Consider the following 6582-nt stretch of genomic DNA (forward strand, 5'->3'; position numbering starts at 1 on the left):
GTTAATATCAAAGTATCATTTTTTTTATACAAAAATAATACAATCAATAATAATAAAAAAAAAAATCAATAATGTATACAATCAATAATACAAATTGTTATGACAAAATTAAGAGATTGTGTGCTAATACTAAGGATAGCTATGAATAATTAATTGTATATATCTATTTATTAGTACTCAAGTGTATTTAGAAATTAATCTGATACTATAAGTAAATATCTAATATCATATGTATTATTGGTAATTTTGTTCTTATAATATATTTCCTACGTAATTTTTCCATTCAAAAAGTCCCACATCGTTTTTGGGCATGATTTACCCCAAAAATAAAATATATATAATATGCATTGAATGAAGAAGGATTTCAAGTCGCCGTCCTAGTTCCTGCTCTGCAAGAGGTAATTGTCTCCTTTCCTCTCTTATTTTCTTTTAGTTTATATTGCTTAGAGTAGATTCTTTTTTTTTTATGAGTTTTAATTTTTGCATTCATGTTTTTGTTTGTGTAAATTCTTTTTTATTTTTGTGCTTCAATAGATTCATTTGTTTATATGAGTTTCAACTTTGCATTTCTATTTTAGTCTAGTTTTTTGTGCTTAGGGTAAATTTTAGAATAGACTCATTGTGTTTTTTGTTTTAGTTTCAAGAAGTTCGCATTTTTCTTATCTTTGGCTACTTCAACTATTGTACACGCAGATATATGAATGCTATAGTATGATTTGAAGAGCTAACGTCCTTCCTCATTAGATTCCATATGTCATGATAAAAAGCTTTTATTTTGAGTTCAAATTGTACTATAATAAGACAGGTTTCATCCGAAATTTGCTTCTTTCATGTTTTAATTGATTCACTGATTTTTTTAATCAATATTTATAGTTAGACTTCTATCAATGAAATGAAAGAGTCGTCCCTTCCTATTTCTCTTCCATTGATTAAATTTATATTTTTTTATTTGGGAGTATTTCTGATTGATATAGCTATATATGACTTGTAGTTGAAAGATCTATGAATTTTTAAGTGATAGCAAATTTGAAAAACGGCCTCAACTAATTTTCATAAATGCTAAGTGGTTATACATTTGCTACTCCTTAAGATTCGGGCTCCCTAACTTGCCATATATGTGGAGATAAAGATGTGAGTTGTCTTGCCATGTTTCAATTGCTAATGCTTGTTTGACACTGCCTAAGAAGTAGATGAAGTGTCTTGGTACATCATGATTGCCCCCTCTTTCGTCCAAACAATTTGTTGGTCTATAATAGTTAGTTAAACCTCCTTTATTTTAAGTGAAATAAAAAAAATTAGCAGAATAAAAAGGTAACAATTATATATAAAAAAATTTATCTTATATAGATATAATGACTATCTATTTCAAGATTTCATTTCTTACTTTTGGGTAAAATATGTAAAACAAATTTTTACCAAATCTCATTATTTTTATCCAAATAATTCTTTTTCCTAAAAAATGAAGTTCTAGCAATGTTTTTTATATAGAAAATAATGTACACTTTTTTTAAAAAAAATTATCATAAAGAATATCACATGAATAAAAAATCTACGTGAGTGTATCTCACTCTCTAATGATGATATCATGTAAGAGTAAAGATTATCAAATAATCAAAGTCAAACGGGTAAGTAATATTTTTACTAATTTAGGGGGTTCTGAATAAAACACACTAAGTTTAGGAATATTCTTCCCAATTAAATATCATGATAATGGTTAAAATTTAGTAAGTTCGGATACGTTATTTATCTACTCAATTTCCTTTTTTTGAGAAATAAAATAAATGCACTAGAGACAAATAAAATAAAAAAGTAAAATAGTCATCATAATTTTTTATACATCTAAAATCTAAATAAAAGTTAAAATGTCTCCAAACTCAATGCCCCTTGCCTCTTCTATTTTTTTTCCTCTTTATTTTACCCCTCATTCTCTCTATAAGATGATGAACATTGAACCAACAAAAATGTTGGGATAAAACAGGAAACATGGTATGTTGATGTACCAATGCATATGTTATAAAAAAATACTTTCTTTAACCCAATGAATAGTGACACATACAAGGAGTGAGTTCAAGAATTTTTTAGTGTTTTTGTTCTTTCCAAGTCAACAATAGCAATAGGTTTCTACTACTAACTCGCCAATTTCCAGCAACATCAACAATAGGTTTTTCTGCAACAGCATCAAATGTTGATTGAACAAATGTTCATCAATTGCCCGTCTCCCACTTTTTCTAACAAATGTTGACCATAAGCCCCCTAGGCATCATTTGAGGATTTGTTATATGAAGACTCTATCTAGGCTCGAGACTTATCAATGATGAAGAAATCATTTTTCATATCAAGAAGACTCAAATTGACATTTTCCTCATCTTCAGTAAGATTAGCCTTGAGACTAGCTAGAGTTTTTATATCACAAAGCCTCAAATCATTCCTAGGGGGCATGGATGAAATCTCCCAGACAAAGTTGAGATGGAATAAATTGATGAACATTTTTTGAATCAGCGTCTGATATTGCTATACTAAAATATGTTGTAGTTGTTGTTGGGACTTGATTAGTTGTAGGAGAACCCTTCTCTACTATGGATAATTAAAAAAATTATCCCAACCACTTTTCTTTGGGGGTTCATTTAACCAAGTCATCCTTGAAGTGACTCCTTGTATGAGCTAATATACCTTGGCTTGAAGAAAAGTTCTTTCACCACAAATGCATTGCTACATCAACATACCATATTGCCCATTTTGTCCCTATATTTTTGCTGCTTCCATTATCATCATTTTAAGGAAGGGAGGAGGAGGAGTTTATATATAATGAGCAAAAAAATAATAGAAGAGAAAGGGGGAGTTGGGTTCATAGACAACTTTTATTCAAATTATGAATGAATAAAAAAATATATTGTCTGTTATAGTTTATTTTCTTATTCCAAATATATTCAAAATCTGAATAAAAGCTTAATTGTCTTTGAATCCAATTCTTCATATATCTTCTATTTTTTCCCTTTATATATATACTCCTCATCCTCTCTCTAAGATAATGAATATAAAAAAAGTGCAGGAAAAGAATGGGAAACATGATATATATTAATGTACCAATGCATGTGTTGTAAAGGAAACCTTTCTTCAAGCCAATAAATAACGGCACATACAAGGAGTCAATTTAAGAATGAAATTGGGTTAAAGGAAATCCCAAAAAACCATATGTTCTTAACAAATATATAAAAAAAAAATTGATTTATATTTTTGAATTAATATATTTTAATTAAATTAATCATAAAACTTAAAGTACAAAAATTCTATGAACATCATGAATACACATTTGACAAAAATATAAATACTATAAATATAACGTCATAAAATTATAAAAATATTTGACAAAAATATAATCTATCAAGTCTAACTTATAAAAATAGCTTGCAATGTAAAACATCGAGTTAATACTCCTAAAAAAATGAAATTTAAAATATAACATAAGTTCTAAATTCAAAACAAAAAATTTAACATAATATTCTTATGTCAAATATCAACATAACATACATAAGTATGATTTAAAAGAAAAGAAAAAACATAAGCCCATAAGACCATAACCTTATTCCATAATAAATTCTTCTTTAATTTAAAAATTAGAATACTAAAAAAATTATATTAACAAAAAAAATAGATAATGCGAAAAACTGCATGGAATCACATGATGTAAAGGTTGATAATGAGAAGGAAATGAAATATAAATAATATAAATTAATTTTTTTTTAGAAAACATTAGAATAATAAAAATAAAAAATAAATTAAACAAAAAATAAAAATAGAATAAAAGGAAGAAATTAAAAAGTAATCAGCTTGTAATTATACTATGTATTTAACTACAATTCACAACCCACCCCTATGAATTGAAGAGTGTAATTACCCCCTATCAATTACACCAAGTTACATGTTGGCCAAGTAATTACATGGTCAACCAAATATGTCAGACAATGTAATTATACTCAATTACATCAAATCCAATTACCAATGTGACTTTCCAAACAGGCCCTAAAGACTTGTTTGGAAAACCATATGTAATTGGAATTTGGTGTAATTGATTGTAATTACACTCTTTGACGTGTTCGATAGACCAAGTAATTACTTAACAAGAGAGGAATTGACTGTAATTGAAGGGTAGTAATTACATTCCTCAATTCCTAAGTGAGGGTTAGGAATCAGGTGTAATTATACCATGTAATTATATGAAACTTTTTAAAATTCTTTTCTTCCTTTTATTTATATTTCTATTTTTCATTCTTATTTATTTTTTTATTTCTATTATTTTTGTTATTCTAATATTTTCTAAAAAAATTTATTATTTATATTTCATTTCTTCTCATTCTCAATCTTTACTTTTTCAAGTGATTCTATTCAATTTTTCATATTATCCATTTATTTATTTATCTATTTTTATTAGCATATCTTTGTTAGTATTCTAATTTTTAACAGGTATAATTCATTGTTGAATAAGATTATAAATTTACATTTTTCTTTTTAAAAAATATCATATTTATGTATGTTATGTTGAAATTTGACATAAGAATATTATGTTAATTTTTTTAAAATTTAGAACTTATTTTATATTTTTTGTTTCATTTGTTTAGTAGTATTGACTTGATATTTCACATTGCAAGTCATTCATTTTTAAGTTAGACTTGATATAGATTATCTTTTTTCAAATGTTTTAATAATTTTATGATATTATATTTATAATATTAACATTTTTGTCAAACATGCATTTCATGATGTTTATACAAATCTTGTACTTTTAGTTTTTTATGATTAATTTAATTAAATTATACTAATTTAAAAAATATAAATTAATTAAGAACATATGTTTATTAATTAATATATATTCAAAAGATCATATATATCCTAAATATTTAATTTAATATCATTTATAAAGACCTTTATTTGTCTAATAATTTTTTTATAATTTTCGATTATTAACAATTTAATATAACCTAAGATTGCATTTGTGATGAAACCAAACACACACTTGTAATAACATTATAATTATATTGCGACAAATAAACAAGTCAGCGTAATTACTAGACTGTAAAATTATTAGGTTGGTAATTACTATCCAATAATTTCCAAACAGACCCTAAAGATAAATATGTCCCCAAATTGAAATTGGAAAGTGAAAAGTCTCGAACCTTCCTCCTCATTTTGACAGCGGGCAACTCTGATTCGTCAATTCGTTTCCTCCGGCCAACTAAGGTATAGTTTTTGTACTCTCCTTTCAGTTCCTCAGTGTTTTCATGTTTATTTTGCTGTTTCTAGCTCTTTTTTCTCTGTTCTTGATTGAGTTCTTGTAAGTGTGTCCTGTTTGTGTCTTCTCTCGTTCCTTTGATTCAACTTGTTGTTTCGTATTTGATGTTTTAGAGCTCGTTTGGATTGATATAAAAATTTAATTTTTAAATCAAACTTAAATGACTTTTAAGTCAAAAAAATAAAAAGCAGGAGTAACCTACTTTTGGTTTTTAACTCTTTTTTTTCAAGTTATTTTAAATTATTTTTAACCTTGACAAATACTTTCAAAATCTAAAAATGACTTAAAAGTAGGTTTGACCAATTTTTAAGTCAATCCAAACAAGTTATGGTCGTACACTTGATATTCTTGTGTTTATTGGACCTTATTGAGTTGTATATTTATTGTGTGATTTCTTTTCTTTCGGTTTCTGTTTGGTGGACACTGACATTTACTATTCTTCTGAAAAAACGTTATTTCACAAAAAATAAAGGAAGTTTAACCAAATATTTTTTTAGAAGATTTGGACCGAAAGAGCATCGCATATTATCTTTAAAAATATTTAGTAATAAGCTTACTGTTGGTCATGGTCAACATTTGGTCAAGACGATATATATAGGTGATTTAATATATGATTCCAACAAGTCCAGAAAGTGTTTTATGATTGATTGCCACTATTGGTTTGTGTATATGAAGTTTCGAACGAGTTTTGAGGATTTGTTTCGAGAATTTGGATGTATTTTATATTGCTTGAGCTCCATGATTTCAAAGAGTAACATGACCTGGACATATGTATGTTCTAATTTTGAATATGGACTTTGTCATGACAGGTTTTTGGTTTTAAAAAATTCGTCACTTAATTTGTGAAAAAAGAAATTAATTAAGAAACTTTTTTATCGAAAAAATCTAACAAAATACTCTTTACTCAAATATTCGAGTAAGGGTTCTAATAATATCTTTAAGAAGGTTTTGAGCACTGAAATAATGTTCACAAACACGTAGTTAACTGGTTATTTAACTAACTAGACATCGGAGTCCGTGCTAGCACGGGCCCAATATGTATCATTTTTTGTTTCAATTTATGTGACAAAGACAAAATTAAAGAGTTAATTAAACTTTAATAATAATTTTAAAAATAGTTTAAAATTTTTAATTATTGTTAACTATGGTAAAAAAAAATTGATGTCTTTTAACATTCTAAATTGGTAATTATTGTTGTATGATTTGTAATATCTTTTAAGCAATTTTGAAATAATAAAGGTTGTTTCTTCTTTCTCAATTTATGTGGTACTAATAAAATTTAGAGATTCAATCAA

Source organism: Solanum tuberosum, unplaced genomic scaffold (genome assembly GCF_000226075.1).
Source record: "Solanum tuberosum cultivar DM 1-3 516 R44 unplaced genomic scaffold, SolTub_3.0 scf00562, whole genome shotgun sequence".
In the NCBI taxonomy this organism is placed as follows: domain Eukaryota; kingdom Viridiplantae; phylum Streptophyta; class Magnoliopsida; order Solanales; family Solanaceae; genus Solanum; species Solanum tuberosum.